The sequence below is a fragment of the Monodon monoceros genome, unplaced genomic scaffold (genome assembly GCF_005190385.1).
Source record: "Monodon monoceros isolate NGI ecotype Baffin Bay Population unplaced genomic scaffold, NGI_Narwhal_1 Super_Scaffold_13, whole genome shotgun sequence".
NCBI lineage: Eukaryota > Metazoa > Chordata > Mammalia > Artiodactyla > Monodontidae > Monodon > Monodon monoceros.
The window spans coordinates 8952608-8977314 of record NW_021703769.1 but is presented as its reverse complement, the minus strand read 5'-3'; the positions used below and the strand labels follow the sequence as shown (position 1 = coordinate 8977314).

At 41.6% G+C, this 24707-nt stretch overlaps 1 protein-coding gene across 2 annotated transcripts in view; it reads left to right on the top strand.

Annotated features, from left to right (window-relative positions):
- Positions 1 to 24707, top strand: part of TSHZ2 (teashirt zinc finger homeobox 2) — a 454538-nt gene that overhangs the window by 1209 nt on the left and 428622 nt on the right. The window lies entirely within an intron of this gene.

Sequence of the window (24707 nt, the reverse complement as noted above, 5' to 3'; positions counted from 1 at the left end):
TCCTCCCCTTTCCAGGCTCCGATTGGGGGTGTTGGGGGAAGCTATCCCACCAAGCCTTCCCTCCTTAAACTTTTTTTCCTCCACCCTCTACCCCACCCCTAACTTTCTCCCAGTCTGCTTCTTGCCTCTCGGGCCAAAGTTGGGTTGAGGATTTGGGGTGCGGAGTGGGGAGACAGTCCTTCCACCCCCGCATCCCTCCGCGTGGTCAGTGCCAGTGGCTTCTGGCCTCGAGGGACAGCGTCTCCTCTGGCTGGGGTTTGGGACACTGAAGTGTGAGCAGTGACCCAGCCCCGGGCTGCAAGGCTGGCTTTGGGGCGAGCCATAGGAGTTTAGCTTTGATCACCAAGGTGGAAAAAACCACCCTAGGAAACGAACCTTTGAATATGTTTTCTAAGAGGATCCACGTTTGGAAATCTAATCAACACTCTCCCTTCTCTTAAAAAAGGGGAAGAAAAATGCCCCTTTGATATTGAAACAGCTCTGGATTTCCTTTGCCCAGAGTGAGTTGCAAACTTTGTAAATTGATTTGTATAGTAGGAACTATCCCATGTGAATTCTTACTTACCACCCCTCCTCCAAAAGAAAAAGAGAGGAACAGGTTAATGGATCAGTACATTAGATCTTGTAAAGGGTTTTTTTTTTTTTTCCTTTTGGGTTGCTTAATTGCTTTTTTAATAGTATGCTGGGGTTTTGCTTCTCGGAAGTGTGATATGAAAGTTCATTTTTCTCCTCCCAGACCCACCCACTGAAAAGTCAGCTTTCCACTTGATTGCTAGTTTTGATTTGACATTTGATTGATCACCTGTCATCTCGCTGCCTTTGATCTATTCATTCTTGATATATATCAATAAATCACTCACCATGGTAACTCAGAGTGCCAGTGACGCAAGCCTTGCCCTCTAGATTCAGAGCCAGACATGCACAATTATTATCTTGTTTGGCTTTTAATGTGGGCGTTTTTATGTCTTTGTGTCCTTCAGTTGAATCGGGCTTTAGCAAAAAGCTTAAGTTTTATTCCCCCTTCTTTCTGTCTTTACCCTCGTGCTTTAGGCAGCATCAGTTAAGGCGGGTCTTCTGCAGAACCCCCCACAATATCTCCTTCTGTTCCAACTCGAGCGAAACATTAGGGAGAAGAAGTTTGGTGGAACACTTTCATAAACTTTGAAAAGCCACCCTCAGAGCAAATCCAAAGTTAGTCACAAATCTGGGCAAAGTGGGTGTTTGTGTCTGAACATGCTGGACCACCAAGCTCATCCTCCATCGTGGCCTGATTCCAGCACGAATGGCAGTACATGTGCTTTGAGATATCCACAATTATCTTCCCTTCTGAGCGCAGATCCGTAACCGTGTATAGATTGGTTCAAATTGCATGGGGAAATATCATTTACAAAGCTTTGATTCATGTATTTCCAAGAGCAAAATAATTTAGGTATTTTTAGTACCGTATCTATTTAGAACTTGCCTAGTCAATGAAGTGCTCTTTTTTCAACTCTAGCTACCTCTTTTGCAAACAATTTCTTCCTCCTACCCCTGTCCCTTTCTACATTTAACTCACTTATTTTTTAAAACTTAGATTGCTTTGCAATCTGAACAGCACTGGGGTGTGCACTGGCCTTTTAGACTCAGGAGGACTGAGCCTGCTTCTTCCAGTTCTAGCAACATAAATTTAAGTATCGCTAGATTATTAGAGATAACGTCCTTATTGTTGTCCCAAAAGAGAACCCTGGGCAACAGTCCAGCAAGAAGTGATACTGCCCTGAAAATTACTCTTTTTTTTTCCCCCTGTTGTTCCGGTAAAGGCCAACAACTAGGCAGTAATTTAAATTACCAGAATGACTGGACATGTCTCCTTTGGTCAGCTCATTACAAAAAGTGCATTGCTCAGAACTGCACTCCTTTGATTATAATTGTGCTCTGATCAATGAGCATCCAGGTGTACATAACACAATGCTGTATCACATTATTTAAATTAGATCCTTTTCATTAAGCTGGTGTCTATTGGAGCTAGCTTATCTATTTACTGTAGTGTTTGTATGTGTATGTGTGTGTTAGAAAGTTCTGACTGTAGTTTCAGTTTTCTGGCCTATTGTGTTCCTAGTGTCTTTATGTGTCTGTTTTCATGGCTTTTATTATTTTCACTGGAAGAAGTGGAAGCCCTTGTCAAGCTGAAAGGGAATAATTCACTTAGTACACAATGAGGCCCCTCTTACGGTATTTATTTACTCACATATTACTAAAGCAGGTATTTTTTCATGTAATATTTCTTTCGTCTGAAGTCATCGATGCTGCACTCTGTTTTAGCTGACGTGGTTATTCACAAGTAAAGTTAGCCACTTCGAGATTCTTTAGCCAGTTAACATCCAGGGAGAAGAACAAGGTGGGTTCTAGGATTGTGGCCATACTAACTTCTATCACTGCTTAAAATTAAACAATGCGCGACTGTAAGTAATTACTCCCATGGGCTGATGTTGAAAGCTTGATTTCTAGCTTGAGGAATGAATAATGTAACATCGAAAAAGCCTGTGAGTGAATCAGAACTGAGACTCTCTTCCCCGAGAACTCTTTGAGGCAATTTGATTCCTTTGCATTATTAGTTTTAAGTTCCACGTTTCAAGGAATCAATTATGGAACTTTCTAATAAAGCAGGTATGCGGTTAGAATGAGCGAGATGATATTATAAGTGATGGGGGACGTTAGTCTTTATTGGTTATATTCCTCCCTCCTTTAAGGGAAGGGCTGTGAGGTAGGCAGTTCTCTTTAAGGAAACAGCTAAGTCAGAACATTTCCCTCCGAAATGTCATTCTTCCTGGCTTTCTAAAGCTATGCTTTTCTACCATACTATTACTTCGGGCAAGGAAAAAAGTTTAGAAAGCAGCCTGCAGTACCCCAGGGGTTTGTGTATGTATGAGTGAGTGTGATTGCTTCCTTGGATGTATATTTCACTCACCACTAAAACGCATCTACTTTTACCTGAAAATATTGAAGGATTCTGTACCAGCATCTTTTCTCCCTATCCATTGTAGGGAAGTTAGAGAAGATGGCAGAAAGGTAAAGTAAAACAGAACAGTGTTTTGAGTTGTTTGTGTTTTACAGGACGCAGGGTAGTTAAAAATGTTAAACTGTAGACTTACACTGTAACCCTTCTATTTTCTACAATCTGTCGCAGCCTCTGTACATACACATGTGTAATATATAATTTATTTCACCATCCTGAACTCTTGTTTTTATATAATGCCAGCCAATTGCAAGAGGACGCAAGATCTTCGGGCATCATATACATACGGATATCTAATGTATATATAAATTATAGGCGTCTGCTGCCGCCTACTCAGAGAGATTAAATGTTTTCTTCTTGCTGACTCTCAGAAGCTATTTGATAATCCAGATCTGAGGAAAGTCTTGCAGGAGAGAACAGCTCCCTCAATTTATTTTGTTTATTTAATATGGAGATGAATAATGCAGATTTTGTTTTCATGAATGTCCTTGTGTGGCAGTAAACATTAGACTATTAGCAATCATTACTTAAAAGTTGCAATTTGCACCTTAATAGCACAGGTTATTTACATGGGAAACATATTCAGCAGGGACAATTCGGAATACGGCAGTGGAGTGTAGAGATGACCTGAGCGATCTCCCTTTCAACCTCCTGATGACAATGAATGGATTAGTGGGCAAGGTTTCAGCAGTGTAAACCAGCAGGGCAGGGAGGGGTCAGACAGCTCAGGGTGAAGTTTACCTTTAATTTACTGGCAAGTGGAATGGGGTTCAAGAGAATAGGTATCAGGGTGGAGTCCCGACCCTGGCACTCTCACTTTGTTTAAGCACACTTCAGAAAGACAAGTTCCCATCTTGAAGATTTAAATACCGCATGCTATAGACCCCTTCACTTACACAAACAGTATGATTTTTAACAGATGAATGGAAAAACTAAATACACACCCCCACCGCCAAAGGGGCTCAGCAGTGTGAACTGTTCAAGGCTATTCTTGTTATTTAAGGCAGATCCCTGAAAAAAGAAAGGACAGGTACCTTGAAATCACATCCTCCACACAGTGTTTTGGATAGAAATTGATTGCTTAACTGGTCCTTTTCCCACTCCCCTCATGATTTCCTTCTCCCTCCTCTCCCCTCACCCTTAAAGACCCAGATTGAATGGGACATCTCAAAAGCCCATTTGTTTTAGGCATTTATTGATTTCATTTTAAGTCTGCCATATCAGGACACAATGCATTAACCCTAACCAGCAGACTGCAAGCGATAGGGAGTTCTAGTGGAAGCCAGGTAAGGAAGAGGGGGCATGAGAAACTTCTCGACAATGAAAATCTTCTTGAGGCTTGGGGGTTGGACATCAGAGGTGACTTTTGAGGAGGGTAGAAGCATTCCTCAGAAATACTCTGCATTTATTTTTCTCCCACCTTACATTTATTTTTCTCCCAGTCACCTTGATTCTGTTGCTACCATTCGGGAAACCTTCACACCCAACAAATACCTCCTAGGCACCTTTAGCAGATCTGTCCCTGGCAACATCTTGCCTTTTGTCACATTCTCCAACAGAGGCTTATGCTTTCATTTCATCCCAGCTGACTTCTCACTCATTTGACAGAATTTCTCCAACTGGATAACACCTGGGTTGATCTGTTTATCTTTCCAGTGGCTTGGGAATTGTACTCTCAGTTGAGCAGGTTTTAAAGGGGCACTGAGCCTGGCATTATTTAAGGCCACTGAAATGATGCACTTCTGCTCATCACCGCAGCTGAGCTTAGGGAAATCAGCCAGGAAGAAAACCTAGGCCCTGTTCACGTTTATGCCGGGTCTGTAATTAGCTGACACGAGTTAAATGTCCTGAGTGGTGCTTCCCTTCCATCACTGTATCTGTACCATCAATTTTATTTAAGTATGTCATGGTCTGGGAAGACTCAGCCACTATTTCAAAGGCAGTGTCTGTGTCCACCCAAGTCCCCCTTAAAAAACACAAAATTGCCTAACAAATTCTATATTAAGACCAGGCATACACAGAGTATCATTTTCGTTTGATGCAAAGTCAGTTGGAAAAGCATTAAACTAACAGAGAGTGTCTTGCATCGCTTCCCTGAAGCAGTGCTTTTTCATTACATATTTAATTACAACAAATTGAGAGACTTTTTATGAAAAAAAAAATCACAGTGATATTAAAAGAAGCTTGGCACACAAATAATTTTATTGCTTCACAAGTTGACAATGCTGCTTTATTTTTATTTCTTTGGGAGAAATTTATTTTCATTTTCTAATGTTGGGATGAATACAGAATGTCTTCCCCTACAGTCTGTATCAGGGAGATCTCATCCTTCTACCTTCCTAGAACCTTTTCACCCTGGAAGAGGGTTTTTTTTAATCTATTTTTCAGTAATTTGTAACAATTTGTATGTTTAAAATTATTTTAAGTTTTCTGAGTTCCACTTAAAGTTAGAAATTCTCCTGTTTCTGAGGGTGACCTTTGGCAAGCAGCTCTTCGATTATGAACGAGCTTAGTCATTCTAACCACATAAGAAATAGGTCGTTGAGAGTGTTTGCTTGATTACCTGGATATCGCAGGGAGAAAAACCACCCTACGGTTACAGGCCTCTAGCATACTACACTGTTTTCACTGGATTTATAATTTTTTTTTTTTTTTCCTGCTACTGACCTGTCAGTCACTTGTTTTAGGAACTTGTTTTCAGAAGAAGGGATAGGCTTAACATTGAAAGTCAGTTTCAAGATACACAGGGTCTTTAAGAAATGATAATAAAAAAAACAGAGACTTTAGAGACCAGATATCCACTTCTGGGCGATGTCTGCAAACTCAGAGGATTTTCATCTAACTTGGACATGCATCTGGAGCGTCTTCAGCAGCGTGGCCGTACTTGTGTTACTCGTTTTGCCAGAGGGTAACCGTCAGACTCAGGTCCTTTCCAAAGATATTGTATACATACACAGCCACACAGAGAAGAAATCTCAGATGCAAGGGGGAATTGCTGATATATTTGTTTCCAAAGCAAACTCCGTGGGTGAAATGATTAAATAATTTGGAGGGATTCGAAAGTCATTAAAACAGCCATGTGGAATTTCCAATTGTTGCCTCTTTCGGTCTTTTGTGTTTCCTCTACAGAAAAAGATGTCCTCTGGGCATTCTCAAACATTTTGTGATGCCAAAGTGATGCCTAAAATTGTTTAAAATTTTAGAAATTAAAATTCAGGGGGCACGGCTAGCTAATCCTATTATTAATATATCAGTATTATTTAGCTGTGCTTAACAACAAGGAATGCACAATGCAAAAGTTTTAGAGATAATGAGCTTAGAGAAATTACATGGGGAAAAAAATACCTGGATCGTATTTGAAAGGATTTGTCTTGAATTTTGCTCATCTAAATGAGAGTTTCCTTTCCATTTGTGTTAATTTAAAAAAATAGTTTCAATATCCCTCTAACTACTACCCAACCTGAAGCAGAGTCTAACAAAGCTCTCTCTGGATGTACAAAAATATAGGACGTTGTAATGCACATCCCCCTTTTAAAAACAGTTTTAGAAAACCAAATATGGGCTTGAAAACTAAAAGCAAAACCTCAACAAGATCTATAACACAGCCAGCTCAGGGTTCAAGATCGAAAACTTTGTTTCGGCAGGGTAAGGAGAAAATAGCGTTGCACTTTAACTGTACATCCCCCCCCACCCACCCCCCACCCGGCACAGGAGAGACAGTGAAGCAGGGAAGATTTTTAAGGAGCTTTTTAGCTCTTCTGCATCTCTCTCCAAAGACTAATTTAATTGAAAAGCTGTAGTGTCCGTTTATGCCAAAGGAAAAACCTCATGTTTCCGTAAAGCTGCTAGGCGCTAAGGTGGGTTTTTTTAAGAAAGCCAGCGTGCTGCAGTTTCCTTTAGTACAAAAATTAAGATCACTGGTCTTAATTAGTTGAGTGCTTTCAGAATTGAGTGAATAATCTGAAATCACCCCTGAGCTTTCTTCTTCAAGCTACATCTAAGTCATTTCTATAGAAATTATACAGTTTAGATATTAAGGTGGGCAGAACACAGTTACTGTTGTTTTTTAATTTAATTAATTAATTTATTTATTTTTGTCTGCGTTGGGTCTTCGTTGCTGCGCGCGGGCTTTCTCTAGTTGCGGCGAGCGGGGGCTGCTCTTCGTTGCGGTGCGCGGGCTTCTCATTGTTGTGGTTTCTCTTGTTGCGGAGCACAGGCTCTAGGCGCACGGGCTTCAGTAGTTGTGGCTCGTGGGCTCTAGAGCAAAGGCTCAGTAGTTGTGGCGCACGGACTTAGTTGCTCCGCGGCATGTGGAATCTTCCCGGACCAGGGCTCGAACCCGTGTCCCCTGCATCGGCAGGCGGACTCTCAACCACTGTGCCACCAGGGAAGTCCCCACGTTATTATTTTTAATGAAAATAGTTACAAAGTGCAGGATGAGATAAAAACAGAGTTGGCAGCGGCCATTGTGTTTGTAATGAATCTAGAAGAAACTTCCTTAAATGTTTTTCTGCGCCATGAAAAATCCATGAAACCTGGTGATTGGTGACGCGGGAGATACAAAAAGAAAACAGAAGGTCAAGGTCTTCTATAGGGGAGATTTGTGTAAGTAGGAGCGGCAGCATATACATATTTCTATATAAACTGCAAGGGGCTGACTTTAAATCACTTCAATTAATCAGGTCTGTAGACTTTTCTATGTATTTAGAAGCCTCTCTCTTATACCCCAGGGAGATATGAATAGCTTCTGGGCCAAGATGATGCTGTAGAGAAGAGTTAAATCTATTCTATGTGTTCGGTACCACTTGGTACAGAAAAAAATGCCGAAATGAAAAGCTATATAAGCACGTTTTATATCAGAATTGCCTTTAGCTATTTTCCTTTATTAGAAAGTTGGGTTTGTAGCTGTGCCCTTCTTCTTGCTTTCTCCTTTGGGATTAGGTTTTGGACTGTGGATGGAACCATGGAATAGGAGGAAATGACTTGGGTTCTGGTTACAGCTCTGTCACCCTACTTAACTGGCCCTGGGCAAGCTCGAGAGATAACCTTACTCAAAGAATAAGAATGTGAGTTCAGGAGTCAGACTGACCCAAGTTCAAATCCTTGGGTCTACTTTTTTGGGTGTGTATGCTTATACCAGCTGCTCAAATCTCCTCATTTTCCAACCTACAAGATGGGGGTAATCATAGTTCTTCTTAAGGTTCAGGATTTTGGAAAGGACGCTATGAGTCCTGAGCTGAGAGAATGCACTAAAACTGCTAGGGGCCACACCTAACAGAGCTAGTGTATCTTTGCCCCAAATAACCAGACCATGAAAAATGTATACCAGAAGGGAAATGAGGAACCTGCCAATTATTATGGGACCAGGAGTTCAGGGTCAAAAGAAATCAGACTTGGATGCGTTTTGATTTTTAAAACTGGAAATATAATCACTGAGTAGTGTTTTAGCCTTTTCTGAGAAAAACTCATACTGGATAGGTTGGAGCCCTGCCCCAACTCAAAAAAAAAAAAAATTGTTTCTTTCCCAAGGAATAGTAATTATAGCACCAGCAACAAAACCCGTAACAACAACAGTAATAATGATATCTGCCACTACCTAAGTGCTTATGATATGCCAGGCATCTTACCAAGTACGTTATGAATTTTACAGTCATTCATTTAAGCAGCAGTTATTTCTTGAGTTCTTACTACATGCCAGGTCCTGTTCTGGTCACCTGGATCATCAAGGTTAATAGGATGGGTGTGATCCCTGGGGATCTTACCCTCCAGTTGGGGGAAGCAAGAGAACATACAAGTAATTTAATAAAGGAAAAAAAGATAACTTTCATATAGTAAAAAGCTCTATGATAACAATTGTTTTATAAACACAAACATATGAGAGCAGGATTGGGGCAACAATGGTGTGGATGGTCAGAGGAGACCTGCCAGAGGAGGGAACATCTGAGTGGAGTCTTGCAACATTCCTGAGTTAGATGCTAGTATCATCTTTATTTTACTGATGGGGATCTGAATAACCTGCAGAGCAGTTCGTCCAAGGTCATGCAGTGACCGAGGTTGGTTTGAAACTTTCTGCTTCCAAGACCCATGCACATAATCTGTTGTGGTAGTTTACCTAGAAGAGTCATAGTGATTTGCCAAGGAAGGACCCTCAGTTCCTATTATTTTTCCCTTGCATCTGTTGTGATGTCTAAACCTGGGGGGGGAGGGTACTGAGAACACTGACAGAGAATGCTGCCTTTTGTGGCGTCTCCAACTAGAATCTTAGTGCCATCTACCATATATAAAGTCAGCTCTTCCTCTTCGTGTGTATGTGTGTGCATTCATGTGTCCATTCACCCAACAGATGTTGACTGTTCATCTCCTGTGTGCTAAGCATTGATCTGGGTGCTGGAATGTTGCAGTAGGAAAAGTCCCTACTCCCACCCAGCTAATATTCTTGTGGGTGAGACCAAAACAACAAATGGTGAGGCCAACGAACAAATAAATACATAATATTGAATAGTTCTAATGGCATTTCATAAAAATGAATTGGGATTAGTAGGTTAGAGAGGGATGGAAGGTTGCCATTTTACATAGAATGGTTGGGGGTAGTATTAATCGGGTGGTGACATTTGATCAGACCTGAATAGAAAATGAAGAACTAGACAAGCATAGATCTGGGAGAAGCGTTCCAGGAAGATGAAGCAATAAACACCTTAAGGCCAGAAATGTCTTGCGTGCTTGAGGAATACACAGGAGGCCACTGTGGCCGAAGCAGATGAAGACAGGGGAGAGTAGCCGGAAATGAGGAGGAGACACAGGCGGGGCAGATCATGTGTAGCCTCCTAGAATTGCATCTAAGTGTGATGGGATCGCTGGAGGGGTTCAAGCAAGAAAGTGATGTCATCTAATTGGGTTATTAGTAGAACAGGGGTACTTGTTTGTATTTCAAAGACGGTGGTGGACTTGGGTATGTTTATCCATTCAATCTACTTAGTTCGCCCCTCAGTGATGGAGACTAGGATGCTTAGAATAATAGAGGTGACACCTGGAGGTAAAAACACATGCCCAGGCTTTATGGAGGAATTGACAGGTGCAGGGATGGGTGCCATCCATGAGGCTGTGGAAAGGCAAATGTTAAGAACCAAGCAAATCTGGGATCCAACTGCAGCTCCTCCCTACTTAACTAGCCACCAGTGTGCTTTAAGGGGAGTCCCTTAACCTTGTGGCACCTCAGTTTCCTTACCTGTCAAATGGAGACATGATATTATTCACCTCACATTGTGGTTGTGACGATCAGACAATGGGATATAGATGAAACCCTTGGTGCAGTCTCTGGCACTTACATAGCACCTTCTCCGTAAATGAATTTATGTCCTTTCTATTGTTTTGTTTTGTCTTCTGTAGGAATTCTGGGAGAAATCTAGGCACTTGAATTAGTCCTTGGTACCTATTAGGCACTAAATAAATATTTCCTGACGAATGAATAAATGAGGCTATAAATAAGTGAATGAATAAATACTTTAATTAGTGTATTACTTTGTATACTAATTAATTAATTTCGAGTATAAGAATCTCTTTTACGCATCGAAAATTTTTTGGCAGACCTCCGTACCAATCACGATCATAGCTGCACTTTGAATTTTTATCAATTTAGGAAATATTAATGACAAAAAGACGGTGATTTTAGTTAGAAGCTTGTATTCTGTTCATCATGATGTCCTCCGCCTTCAGCTGAAGAGCAGGGATTCACCTTTCTGCAGTGAATGTTGTTCATTCATCTTATAGACGGTGCTTGCTGATACTATGGATTTGTAGGCTTTCTCCTTAAGCCTAGACCCGGATGGAGGCAAAGGGGTTGGGGAGCCTCATTTCTGACCCCAGAGGTCGACCTCTCTCCCTCTGTGCTCTCCAGGTGCTGCGCCCTCCTGCCCGCAGCCTCCAGAGGCTCCCAGCCCTCCCCCACCAGAAGCCTGTGCTCATCCCCTCAGGCCCAAGGCCGCAGAGCTTAGGGGTTGTTAAGCTAACAGGAGAAGGCTATAGGCTGTTTCCTGGTAACGCCTTCTTCTTCGCTTTTTAATTGTCACCTTCAGATAAGTGCCTGGGAGAAGAAAGAAGGGAGACTGGCTGGTGCCTGTTAAGGAATATCTTAGGACAAAGAGATTGGGGATAGCAGAGAGTATTGGGGAATTTTTGCTGCCTGTCCTAAGATCTTTATTTAACTGATATTACTGAAGGTCTGCCGTGTACCAGGTACTGTAGGAGGTGCTGGAACTAGAGGCTTGAGTAAAAATGACAGAAGGCCTGCCTTCTTCACGCTTAACATTTGTGCGGCAGACAGGTCCCAAACAAGCAGGCAGATGCACGTTGCCTCGCGCCGGAGGGTGGTGTGTGCAACAGAGAAAATTAAAGGAGGGTGAGGGGGCCTCACGTCACAGGAGGATGTGCCGTCTTAGATGAGATAGTGAGGAAAGGCCTCTCCCTGGAGGTGACATTGAAACTGGGCTCTGAGTACGGTGGCAGAGAGCACAGGGCAAGTCTCTGGGGAAGATGGTTCCAGGTGCGCGGGAAGGCCTGGGGCTGGAGCTGCTGCAGGAACTGGAGGAGCAGCAAGGAGACCAGGGTGACGAGACGAGGGACAGAGGGTGAGCGATGAGGACAGAGGGATAGACAGACGCCAAACCTCTAGAACCGAGATGCTGCGTAAGGAGCCAAGGTTCTCACTGAACTGGGGAGCCTTACAGGGCGAGGGAGACATAGGATCTGACTTAGGTTTTTACAGGATCATGCTGGCTGCCATGTTACTTCTCAGGGACCAAGGCTGCAAGCAGATTGACCATTTTGGAGGCTTCTGTATCAGCCTAGTCAAAACCTGGTGATGACTTGGACCAGACTGATGGTCCAGGAGATGAGAAACTTGGTGTAAAGGTAGACAAGATGTACAGAAAATTGCAGGTGGGTATGAGTGAGAAAGAAGAGCATACTAAAACCTGTATATGAAAAGCCTGACTGTATTTATCCTACTATCTTCCCGAATTCTTTCTTTTGCTTCTTTCCTCTAGTTGTACATAAGGTTCTTACTGAAAGTCGTCAGTCTACCATTTTCTGAGCTAAAGTGGGAACAAGGGAAAGTGTTTGGAGCTGCCTTGATTCTAGAATTGACCGTGCAGGGAGAGGCTAGTCTCTTTCAAGCACGTTTCATGGAGTCCTGGACTTGCATCTCCCCACCCCCATCACACAATACGGTGTCAGGGCAACCGGGTGGACCCTGAAGTCGACAGACCGGGCTTCCATTTCTCTCCAGTGGGTCATTCCCTTGCTGTGTGACCTCAGGCACCTCTACCGCCCAAACTTTCAATTTCCTCATTCGCAAAATGGACCTACTAAAAGGACTCATCTCGCTGGGTTTTTGCAAGGATTCATTGAAATAAATCAGGTAACATACTTAGTACATGGTGGTACATGGTAAGCGGTCAAGAAACTTTAGTCACTATATATATTAACAAATTAATAATCCTCTCCATGCCTAGATTTCCTTATCAGTTAGAGATAATGAAAAGTCCCTCTTGGGTGCTTGGGAGGAGCAAAGTATGAACACTTGTAAAGCACTCAGGACTGTGCCTCGTCCACAGTGAGTGCTCGATAAATGGTAAATTATTAAAATCATCACCATGGCTCTGAGCTTGTGACCCTGAACGGATCTTATATCTTATTTGCTTTGTGTCCAAAAGCCTGGCACAGAGTTGGTGCTCAATAACTATTGTTGGACAGAATGAATGATAGTGATGTGATTAGTAGGAGTGAAAGTGAAAAAACCCAAGGAGTTAAAGGTGCATCTCTCGGGGGCAGGAAAGTAGACACTAACTGGAATGATCATTTCCACCAGTGGAAACTCCTAATGGCTATCTCCTCTTCCCAAGCCTACCAGTGCTCTATGCAATGTTTTAATGAGGCAAGTAAGCCCATCTCTAAAAGTTTTTAAAGCCCCCGTTGCCCCATTATGGGCTTTCAGACCACTGGGGTAGATAGTTTTAAGTAGCAGGCAGGCAGGAAATGAAAACAGTATTCCTTTTTCAATACTGGTTCAAATCCTCTGATTTAATCAAGAAGAAAGTCTCACTTGCTGTTAGCCTGTCTTAAACACCTCTCTCCCACTTGTTTATCAGAAAGAGCAGACCACAGATTCAGAGACTTTCGCAAACGACAGTGAATAGCAAAATATTAACACTTGGATTTTTCATTGTTTGATTACCATCACTTATGGCAAATGTGATTGGCCTTCCGCTGACTGAATGACATAAATTTTCATTTTAAAATAAAATTAAGTAAATAAAAGAGGGAATTATTACAAAGAAAGCAATAGTTGGGGGGAGGGCATTGGGCAAACCATGAGGCTGGGGCACGATGACTAAATGTGAGAACGTTATAGATGCCCAGAGCCTGAGCGGGGCAAGGGATTCATGAACCAGCTGTGAGCTATGGCTGCCAAGTCACACTCAGGTCAAAGAAACGCCCGGAAAACAGAGGCTTTCGTGAATACTTCAAAAGGTTTTAAAACCAGAAGGAACTTCCCCTCCCAGGATATCAGAGAAAAACTCTGGAAAGTCTTTACTGGCCCAGGAAATTTTGCAAATATGGAAGGACTGGGAATAATGTTCTGGTTCTGCATCTGGAATAGAGTCGTGGTTCTCAACCTTTATTTGGTGTCCTCCTCACTTGGGAAGCTTGTTAAAATGTAAATTTACAGATTCCCAGGCCAGAGCCTAGTGGTTCTGATTCCATAGGATGGCATGAGGCCCCTGAATCTGAATTTTAGGCACCCACTAAGGCTTTAAATTACAGGATATAGGAGAAAAATATCTAAGTTTTCTCCTCCTCCCTTTTTTCTTCTTTTTCTCCTTCTCCTTTCCTTCTTCTTCTTCACACACACACACACACACACACACACACACACACACTCTCTCTCTCTCTCTCTCTAATTCCAAATGCCAAAGCATTTAAACATTTAAAAAATTATTTCCAGGGTCCATTTTCACTTTTGGCTTTTAGTCAATGGAAAAAATATGAGTAGAGTCTCCTTTGCTCTCCCTCTCTCATGGCAATTGCCTATGCTTTTAGAAATGGTGGGGACAATTTTCCCTAATGTATTTCAACAGGGAAACACACCCATTTATGCGTCGGTCTACCTGGTCACAACATGAAACATCAGAGTCCAGAGAAACCCTCGGTTAAGAGGAGAAAGGCAGGCAGTCCAGCAGATATATAGCAAAGTCTCCGTCCTCTAGGGAGCTGGCTGACACCCTCGGTACCAGAGTCAAGAGACAAGAAAGAAACAAAAGGAATATCCCGGACCTGGTTCTTTATTTCTTACACTCTCTAAAATTTTGGAAACTGTTGGAGGAGAGGGCAGAAAACCTGGTTTTATTCTTTGGAACCTCCTTCACTTTCTTGTTACCCTTGTCATATTTTCTCATCCTCTCTTCAATGTTTCCTCTTTTTTTTCTTAATCCATCCCCTCTGTATTCTTTCCTGATTCTTCCCAGTAATCAGACTTCTAAGCCTTTTCTGTCTAGCGTATGTGCCTCCATAGGTGACTGTGATCAAGATAATGATGGCAGCAATGATGAAGATGATGCTAATCATAATGGTCTGTCATATAACGGCTACTGTTTATTGACCTGGATGACACAAAACCAAAAGTCTACACTAAGTGGTTAACATTTACTCAGCATTGACTACATAAAAGTCGTTTACATAAAGTCTCTCCCCAAAACATCTTGAGAACCGGATATTATTATTGGCCCATTGAATAGACAAGGAAATTTAGTTTTGGAAATTTTAAGTAACTTGAAGATCATACAAGCTTTTAAATAAGATACTAAACGCTGGGTCTGCGTATCAGAACCCAAGTATCAAACACCATGTTTTGTTGCTTCTCACATTATTTAATGTTTAATAGCAAAAAGTCACATAAACATTCATAGTCTAGTATAAATATGTGCAGATCAAGGGCATGAACTGAAATTGAGGGTTTCCTCCAGGTTGAAGTCAGTCAATTGTGGCAAAAGGAAGAAAGGAAAAAATGATAAAAAGAGAATCATCCTTATCTAAATATCTAAAGACCATTTAAAAAAATGGAAACTATGAAGATTAAAAAAAAAACAAAGAACAATTTTTAGAACCTCTTGAGCTTTACACAATCACGTTTTCATAAGTCCATTCCTGTTTTATTAAACAGAGGTTAAAAAAAAAAAATCCATGAAAATCCCCAACACAGTCCATCTGGGGTGGCTCAGTAAGTAATCGTGCTCACCCACTTCCTACAGCATCCTTGAGGATGTGTCCTGAAGTCAGACACTGCTCATCTGTTCCCCATAAATCTCTTGTAGGCTCCATGACTCTTCCTGGCCATCAGAAATATGGAACACATGCAATGACGCTACCCCATTATTTATTTTAGCAAACGCAAAGCTACCCTCACAGATTTCCCCTTTAGAGTCCCTCGTAATATTTATGGTCAGGGCCTCCAGAGGTGTTTCTTACTTGTAAGTATTTAATTATAGGTGACATTTAAATGAGTACTCTGAATAATGTGAAAAAAAAAAAAAGATGATCACGAAATTCAAGGGGTCATATCTCAGAGGGAAAGCGTTGCTTACAACAGAAATCATGATGGGATCTTTCCTGAAAAAAAATCAACAATCGTTTTTAGTTGGTGGTGGGTTATTTTTTTAATTTTTTTATTTGGGTGACATTTTGAAAGAAACATTTGTAGTAATACAAGGTTTGGCAAACTGCCTTGCCACTTGATTACCAGTTATTTTAATGAGAAATGGAATTATCTTATTTTATCATCTTTAATATAAATATTTTCTTTATGGATATTGGATGGGAATAAATCAATCAGATGGAATAGAGGAGAGAACTGTCAGTAATAAGGTGGGCTTATTTCACTTGGTCAGTAAATTTCAGATATAAAGGAATTAAACTGTACGGATAAAGCTGTTCCCTTTGAAAAGCAAACTTAAAATCTCTGCACCTCAGTCCTGTCAAATAAGTGTAAGGAGGGTGCTTACTTCCAAGCACTATTAATGAGGTTTTAAAAAGTTGGCACTTATTAAGTACTTAGAATAGTGCTTGGTGCATAATAGGTGTTCTTCAACTATTGTTACTTTCTCCCTCTCTCTGTCCCCAGAGATAGGCACTATGAAGAATTTGGTGTGCACATCTTACATTATTTACAGTATTGCCTGCACGTATATGTAGGTAGGAGTATTATTATTCTTTTTTATATGTTTAAAATTTTTTGTTTGTTTGCTTTTGTTTTCAATGTGATCTACTAACTGTAAGTTTATTTTTAAATTAAAATTTTTAATTTTTTAATTAAAAAATTTAATTTTTTTTCTCCCAGTTTTATTGAGATATAGTTGTAAATAGTTTCATGCTTTGTTTTACAAGGTTTTCTTTTTTACTCTATTTTTGGGTCTCTATCCCAGTATGCAAGTACATAGGTAGAGAAAAAAAGAGAGAAAGAGTTGATAGATTTAAGAAAATAGATATAGCTAATTCTCTTTTATATGCTTTATAATATTCCACCATAAGCATGTACATTTTTACTGATTTATCAATTCCTCTGTTAATAGACATTTAGCATGTTTTAAAGTTTTCACTATTACACACAATCCTGTAATGAATATTCTTGGGAATTTTTACAATTGTCACATAAGTAATTTACGTAGAGAATAACAGTTGTGAGAATTTTACTGCATTTAGCAAGAGAATGAGTTGAGAAAAATAAACATCACTTAAACAGCTAATATTTCATATTTTGAACATTCTTGGTGTCTTTACTGAGTTGTATACTTCTCTAACCAAAAATTCAACTAGCTAATTTGCACCTAGTCGGCACTTGCTACATGTCTGCTTGAAGTAAGTAAACTGAACATAAAATATGTCAATAATCCCAATAATGAATGAGACAGTCATCAACATGGCTTGAATCCTAGTATGTCAAGAAAACTGTCATTAGCCACCTTGAGGTGGGGTGGGATGGGATACAGAGAGAAGGAAAAAACAAAACCAAACCATGAATAGCATAAAAGAAATTGCATTTGTCCTCAGAGTATATAATGATTAAGCTTCATAGCTGGACAGCTATAGCCTTACTGATGCTAAATCTCCATGAGGTATTAAACATCCTGGGTGGGGTCAGGAAAGGCCTTTTGTTTGTCCGTGTTATAAGTTGAATTATTAACAATAGTCAATCCTCCAGTTTAACATATGGAACGGTTACACTGTACCGTAATGCAGTTTAGCGAACATGTATTGAGGCCTACCGGTTGGTCCTGGGGGTAGATATATTAATTAGATAGGACCCCAGAGTTTAGAGGGTCCATGTAGTACCAGATGCGTTTCACAACCAAGAACAGCAGCCTCCTTAGAACGTGTGTGCGCGCGCGCTGTGGATCTGTTTTACTGTGGATCTGAGTTGTAAATCTGTGCATATTATGTGTGTGGTGGACATGAATATGTTTCATGTACAGCTGGATTAGATATGTCGTGGATGTTAGTGTGTGTGTCTGGTGGGGCGAGAGTAAGAAGCCCTTACTGTTCGTGAGTTTTGTGTCTGTGGTGGACATAGTATATGTATATGTCCATGCCAAGGCTAAGCTGCTAATGAAATCACCACAAAACTCTTCAGGATTTTCCCTGTGAACACAGTGTATTTCCAGTGTCATAGTGTGTATTCCAGTGCCATGGTGTATTTCCCCAGGGGTGCCCCTTTGGCACTGCCCCTGCCCTACCGGTTACAGCCCAAGGTGAGAGGGAAACAGAGCCGTAGTTACACCCCATGTCCCCTACACAGGAAAATCAGCTCTAGATAAGAAATGTATAAGTGACAGATAATATCAGGAAGCAGGCTCTATACCAGTTGTAATTTCTGTTTCCTTTTCTACATTGTGTCATGTCAGGGACTGACGAACTTTCAAATCGTGGGGACCATTTCATTTGCTGTACCTGGAATACAGTAGGTGTTTTTGTTGAATACATGAATGAGTGAGTGAATGAAAGAATGAACGAACGAACAGTTATCCAAGGTTCCTGGAGTCTTTGGGACATTTAGATACCCATGTTATTTATGTCCGCAGGGCTGAATAGAGTAGGTTCTTAGGGAGTGTTGTTCAGTGAATAAATGCACGCACATCACACATGTGAATGTTTGCTTATCTCAGAAGCAGGTTCGCAATCATAAGAAAACAGCTCCCTGGTGAGGTTTTTATTCTTCCTCTGTCGATCCCACGGGAGCACCTTGTCTGCTGTCCCTTTGGTTTAATTATTGTTCTTTGAGATCAGCATGGCAGCCCTTCTGTTTACTGTCAGACTGCAGGCGCAGATGGAGAAGTAAAGCAGGGGGGCGGGGATCTTCATAATTCAGGTACAGGAACTTCCTCAAAGAGATTTTTTCTTTTAGGGAGGTGAAAGGAAGGTGGAAAAGTGGGGATATGAGTTTCCAATCTTGCCAAAGACGTAAACCAACAAAATTGTGTTGCTGCTCCCATAAATGTTTAATAAGTTTTATCATCTTGTGACTACGGTTAAACAAATGTGAGTCCTTTGAGGAGTTAGTTACTGGAGTTAGTTACTGGAAGCAAAGTTATAGCATCAACATCTGTGTTTCCAATCACTTAGATGAGGAACAGGTCAAATAAACCATGAGGAAGCGCCACAAAATAACTTCTGTATTATTATCTCTGGAGAAGAGTAATAAGAATAAGTATTTTAGGTGCCCTCTCTATTGGAATTAGGGCTTTTTTTTTTTGGTTAGACTTCTTTCTTTTTATTCATTTCATTATCTTCAAAGAATAAATAAGTCTTCACTTTTTTTGTGGAAAGTTACCGTAAGAACGTCCACAATAGAAGGCCTTAGAAATTTCTCTCAGGGAACCTAGCCATTTCAGCCAACATTCTCATGTGGGAATGGGCTAACAGTTCCAATATATAACATCCATATAATTTAACCTCATAAATTTCTTTTTTTCACAGTGATGTAATGGGGAGACTGACCTGGAGTTTGTAAATGTTCCCTGCTCACTGCATTCCCCTGGGCAACATAACATTCTAGACAGTGTTTTATGTGCCCTGATTAAACTATAACGTATTCTTGCATTTCCTGTGGACTGACCTGTTAGTACTCTTAGCAGAACATTTAAGGAACACAGAGATGTTTTCAAATGTGTTACAATGCACTGTGTGAGGGTTGTTGTTTTTTTTTTCTCTCTTTTTTGAACAATGATCTGATTTTCATTTTAGACCACAGTCCCCTGAGTACCCACTCCACAAGAAGAGTTTTGTGCTTTGGTTTAACTTTTGAATCTGCCACAGCACTCTGACAAATAAACAGAATACTGGTTTGTAACTCCAGTTTGAATTCTCAGGCACATACTTTGAACTGCTCTCCTGCAGTGGAGGGAAGGAATTGGACAAGTTAACGGGGAGTCCCCAAGATAAAACAGTAGCAATGGAAACTTACAACTTTATTTAAAGGAATTTTTAAAATATTAAAGTGAGGGGAAGGGCTTCCTATTGTTTTTGCATCATGAAAACAAGAGCTGTGACAAACAATACATTCGGCAAACCAAGCTGTGAGACTGAGATGTTTTAATTTTCAGTGGGAGAAATGCATGGCAAAAATAAGAGGCTTGACTTCCCGAGGAGCAAAGAAAAATTTGTGGGGTGAGGGCTTGAGCTTGAAACTTTGCTGAGCCAACACTGATGCTGCCGTGTAGATCTTCCAGGGTAAAAATCTCATTCCAGGAATAATATAGAAGAGGCTTGGAAACTGTGAGAGCGAAGGAAGGCTGGAAGGATCAAACTGATTCTTGGAAGATAAGTTCCCTGAAAGGAGTGTATGTATTTGAGGGTCATTCTTTTATTCTTTCAACAGATATTTGTTAATTTCTATTATTTTCAAGACGCTGTGCTGTGTTCCAGGGCTACAGGGATGAACGAGGCACGGCCCTCTATCTTAAGAGGTTAGAGATGGAGTGCCTAGGATGGATTGATGGATGGATGGATGGATGGATGGATGATGATCTGTGATTCACTAGGAACTCAAGTTCATTTCTGTTTGTATGTTTGTTTGTTCCTGGGTCTCACTTGATCTGCCCAAAGTTTACCCCAGGTAGCCCTGGACATTTCCATCAGCGATAGTTCCCTGTTTTCTTTTCCTACTAATCCTTACTGAACCCAGGTCCTTTGTTTCCTGCACATGCTAGCCCCTGCTCAGCTCTTATAAGCGATAATTTGCTGTGAAGGTTTCTAGATTTGCTCCTAGTTGGCCACTCTGATTACTGCTTGCTGCAACCCTTAATGGAATCAACCTTTTCTCTTTTGTTCCCTGAAACAATAATGATCAGACTTGTTAACAGGTACTGAGAGTCCATTCCCTGCCAGCACTGTCCCAGATGCTTTACATGTACCTGACCTCATGACATGACAAACTGGGGTTCAAGTCCAGGCACTTATTTACTTTCTGTCTGACCTTTGGCAAGTTATTTAACCTTCTAACCAATAGTCTCTTAATTTTGAAAAACTACCTTTAATACTACGTGGGGCCGCCATCTAGATTATATCCATTGTATACATGATATGCTTCATACATGCTTGGTACATAGTAAGTGCTCAATAAATGCTAGTTAATACGGTGGTTGTGGAGGGGAGAGCCGACCGTTTGAAGACTACTAGAATAGCAATGTATAACGTCTTTGGAGAGAGAGACTTCTTTTTTTTTTTTTGAGGTCTTCATTTATGCTTCTGGGCACCTAGTTTAATAAACAGGCTTCTATAAAGTGAAAACGGAGGTGAAACATAACTCCTAGAATGAGCCTGAAGGACTGAAAGAACCACATTCTACATGTAGCTCGCTGTGGCTTCTTTTTGGTTAGGACCAAAGGTCCTTCTCAACTTTCCTTTCGTTTCCTTTCAGGTTTTGATTTATTTATTAATTAGGCAAAATGGGAATTGACGAGCCTGAAATGATAAAGATGCCCGTGATTTAAAAAAATGTTTTTGTATGTCAGGAATGAAAGATGCGGTGAGGTTGAGTGGGAGAAAAATGACTGTGTCAAAGCCAGCCAGGAGGGGTGTCACTTCCCTGCTTTCCGGGGGTGAGAAAGTTGGAGTTTGTCTGATTTCTTGTCCTGGATTTGGGACTTGTTCAGACACTAACTGGTTGGATGGCAATTTGCCTTCTTGTGGAAAAACTGACCGAGCAACACGTCTTGTACGTTCAAGGTTCAGAGAAACCTTTTCTCTCGTAGTTTATTCTTCTGCAGAGTGGTGTTTGCGGGCTGCTGACATACGTGGAGGAAATGCTGTGTTTATGCGTGTGTGCAGCTCTCTACCTGCAGTATACGTGTGCTCCTGGCTGAATTACATGTGTATCTGAAGCTGGGGGTCCTGCTGATTTAGTCCAAGGCATATATAATGCTCTGTAGAAGCCGTTCCTGGTTAGTAGCCCCTCACTTGCTGTGTTGTACAAGCTGCTGGCAAAGGTAATTATACTTAATAGGAGCCACCTTTGATTTAAGGCTGCAGAGGTGAGCGATTAAATTGAGCTTCGTGCGTGGGGGCGGGTAGCGTGCAGCCTTTGTTTGGGGACTTTTGTCACCCAGATTGTCTTAGAAAGACAATTAGTAGACCTGGGGGACACAATGCACCGAAGGCATCGAGCAGGCACCTGCTTTCCTCATTCCGCCCTCCTCCCGAATGGCCCTGAAGGGGCACTTGCTCCCCAGACTCGTCTGCCCCGGACCGTGTGCCCATCTCTCCCGTGTGTGTTCAGTATTGCCCCGCTCACTAGCTTCTCACTGATCACTGCCAGGGACAATCACCACGCCCACAGGATCGGTCCTGCCCAATGGACAGGCCGTCCTGAGATGTCTAGTCCCAGATGTGGGCTCCGACGGAGAAGTCTGGATCTGCTCAGGCCTTGGCAGCAACAGCAAAAGCATCCCAGTCCCTAATCCTTTAATGATTAAATTTGAGATGATTTAATGTGTGTAAGATTTCATTTCAATCCTATGTGTGGCTATTACTGCATTTCAAAGATTATCTATGTACGTGTGTATGCATATAATATAAATATATGTTTCGTTTTAGCAAGCCTGCCTTGATTTTTAAGAATATGTATGGGCTGTCCCTCCCCAGAGTTTCTGAATTGCAACACCCATGCAAAGGAGTTTCTGTTGGGCAGAAGTGGCCTGTTTCATGGCAATGCCACCTAGAATTGGGACTGACACGAGTGTCAGTAAACTCCCCAGGAAAGGACACCAACTCCCACGGAATCTTAGAGGCTTCCCAAAGATTCCCAAGCTCCAGGCAGAGGGTTTTGCTCCCTGACAGCTGCAAGATGAGTTCATACAGTATAGAGGGATCTCAGGGAAATCTTGCCTAAACCTCCCTGCTCTTACGTTAAAGTCATGGCCTGAAACCTTCTTACTCACAGTATGGTCTGTGTGCCGGCAGCCTCTGCATCTCCTGGGAGCTGGTTAGAAATACAGACTCTCAGGCCCTGGCCCAGGCCTGCTGAATCAGAGTCGGCATTTTAACAAGATGCCCAGGGGATTCACGGGCAGATGAGGTGTGAGAAGAATTCCTGTACAGGCCCCTGAGTGGTTGGCTCCTGTCGACCTTTCTGAGATGAGGTCCTCATTTTCTCTCCTGCACCCTGGCTTTACTCAGTTGTGGTTACCATCCAGCCGTGGTTCCCTCCTCTAAGTCTGGTTATAACACCTTCACATGGTTCAGGTTTTGGCCTGAGTATCACTTGCTCAGGACAACTTTTTCTGACCCTTTAGAGTTTGTCAAATCCCACCTTCCTCCCCAGTATTAACCTGAAAGCAGCACGGATGCCACTTTCCAGCATTGGCATTTTATGATTCTTGGTTTATTTGATGCCCATCCATCTCCCCCCCCCCCCCCTCCCCACAGATAGTAAGTTCCTTGAGGGCAGGGGCCGTGACTGGTTTCATCTACCCCATGTCCTGAGACCCCAGCGCTGCGTCCAGTACACGGTAGAGGCTCAAGAACTATCTGTCCAATAAACAGATGCATATTGTCAGTCTATAGAATGAGAACGAATATAGGCATATTACTTGCTCTCAGTTGATCTCTTTAGGGATTGTCAGAAAAGCTCTAGAACCGTCTTTTGTGCATTCAATTCCAGGCGACGAGAAAACCAACACAACAGAGCTGCTACTTATTAAACATAGTCCCCGCAATGAGCATTATTCTATTTAATACTCAAGACATTTTACTAATTTTATAAAAGAATAAACTGAGTCATAAAGCAATGATTTCAGATTAAACAGCAGGGAGGTTGCAGGACCAGAAAACATGCTTCGCTCTTAACTCCGACACCAAGGAGGCTGGGGACATGTTCTGCCTTGGGTTGGCCGTCAGCTTGGCTCTCTAAGGAGGTGCAGAGTTCCCTCTTCACCCGTTAGAACAAATCTTTATTGAACACACAGCTACTGTGTTCTAAGCACTCTTCTAGGCTGTGGGAGCGACAGTCAACAAAATGTATCAGGTCCCTGCTCTCATGGGACAGAACCAATATACATTGAAGATGCAAGATGGTGAAAAGGGCTAAGAAAAAAAAAATCAAGCATGGCAAAGGAATGAAAGGTGAGGAAGAGGGACTATCGTATTGCAGGGTCTTTACTTCCTTCACTGCTGTGTCCGCAGAACTTAGCTCAAGGGCTGGCACCTTGTAGGTGCTCAGTTAACATCAGTTGTTGATTGACTGACAGATGGAATTTACTATTAACAGAGGGGCTGAGCACTCACTGAATTGTATGTGACCATAAAACAGAGCAGTGGGCCTATCTGGGGATTGGGATATCTGACCCTGTTCTCCAGACTATGCTCTAAGTCACAGGTTTCTGTTTAGAATCATCAGAATTGCTCTAGAATTTTCCAAAAAAACACAAGTGCTCAGCTTATTCCTTGAGTGAATTTTAGAGTCAGGATTTCCAGAGGTGAGACTTAGCGTGTGTTTGTAAAAATAACCCCGCAGTTGAGTCTGATCTGCATAGAAGGTTGAGAAGCGCTGCTCCAACCAGTTGAAATAATAACATCATCTATCACACACTGAGTGCCTACTGTGTGCCAGGAAAAGTACTCAGTGGCTAACCAGCCTGGTCAAGAGAGAGAAGAAGATGATGATGACAAAGATGAAAGCACAGCTAATGTTTATTGAGTAATTGCTTTGCTCCAGATGGTGTATTAATCACTTAACGCTTCTCAGCTGTTTCATCTTCACAACCTTCCCGGAAGTCCTTTTGTGTCCCGCTCTGTGTTACAGAAACTTCAGAGAAGGTTCAAACAAATATCAGATACGTGATTTTGAGCAGGTATTGACAAATTATGGCCCATGAGCCAAATTCAGCCCGCCTCCTTTTTTTTTTTTTTATGATTTGTGAGCTAGAATGGCTTTTACATTTCTAAATGTTTGGGGGGAAAATGGGGAAATGTGTTTCCTCTCATATAAGTACCTCCATAATATTCTTGATTTTGCCTCTTGGCCTTCAAAGCCAAAAAAATTTACTATTTGACCTTTTACAGGAAAATCTGCTAGCCCCTGATCTAGAACTTTAACTCCCAACTTGTTATATGCATAAGACAGCTGTATTCAAGATAATTTTAGGTATTAGAAGTATGCATTTTTTAA